This window comes from Prunus dulcis, chromosome 1 (genome assembly GCF_902201215.1).
Source record: "Prunus dulcis chromosome 1, ALMONDv2, whole genome shotgun sequence".
In the NCBI taxonomy this organism is placed as follows: domain Eukaryota; kingdom Viridiplantae; phylum Streptophyta; class Magnoliopsida; order Rosales; family Rosaceae; genus Prunus; species Prunus dulcis.
The window spans coordinates 7086080-7086986 of NC_047650.1; positions in this window are offsets into that span (position 1 = coordinate 7086080).

Here is a 907-nt window from a genome sequence, read left to right on the forward strand (position 1 = left end):
AACCATTTCAAAAAAGAAATACGGCGGTTACATATAACTACGTCGTTTTTAAATAACACGACGCAATATTTGTTATGAGCCGTGGAATCCTTTAAGTTAACGTCGTTATGTTTAATATAACCGACGTGAATTTAAATAAAATAAGAATATAAGAACAACGACTGTTTTTGTTTTACTGTCGTCGTTTTTCGTCGTCTTAAGTAATACTAAGACGACGTAATATATTTGTTGAGTGACGTTGATTTTTTAAACGTCGTTAGGTGTAATATAACCGTCGTTGAAAATTGTCTTTCTGATTGCAAATATGCAAAGACGTTAGGTATAATTTTTGTAGATACACAAACGCACACACATCATCAACTTCCAAAAAATTGTCTCTCTGATTGCAAATCTGTGTCATCTGTTAAGATTATGATGTGGAACAGAATTCCATCTATTAAGATTTCGTAACCCTTGGGTTCTCAGAAAAATCTGATTATGTCAGCGGTTTTCTATATAAACCGTCGTGGTTATTTCAATTCTTGTCATTAAGTAGATCTACCGACGTAGGATAAGAAAATCAAAGAAAAAATTGTTAACAAAAATTCTTATTAAGACGACGGTTTAAATTAAATGTACGACGTATNAAATGAATAAATACGACGTTAANTTTTATAGTACAATTTAAAGATAACGTCGTAGAACTATATGATAATGACGTCGATATATTTATATTNTACGTCGTTGTAAATTATTTTAATACGGCGATATTTTTTATTTTAAAGACGNGGATTTGTTTGTAATTATACGGCGTCTTATNCGAAAACCTCGTCGTGTTATTTTATGAGTAAAAACGGCGGTTTTTATTGAAATNGTCGTCTTTAATTTCTACGTCGNTCGATTCATAACTTCCGCCGTTCTTTGTTGG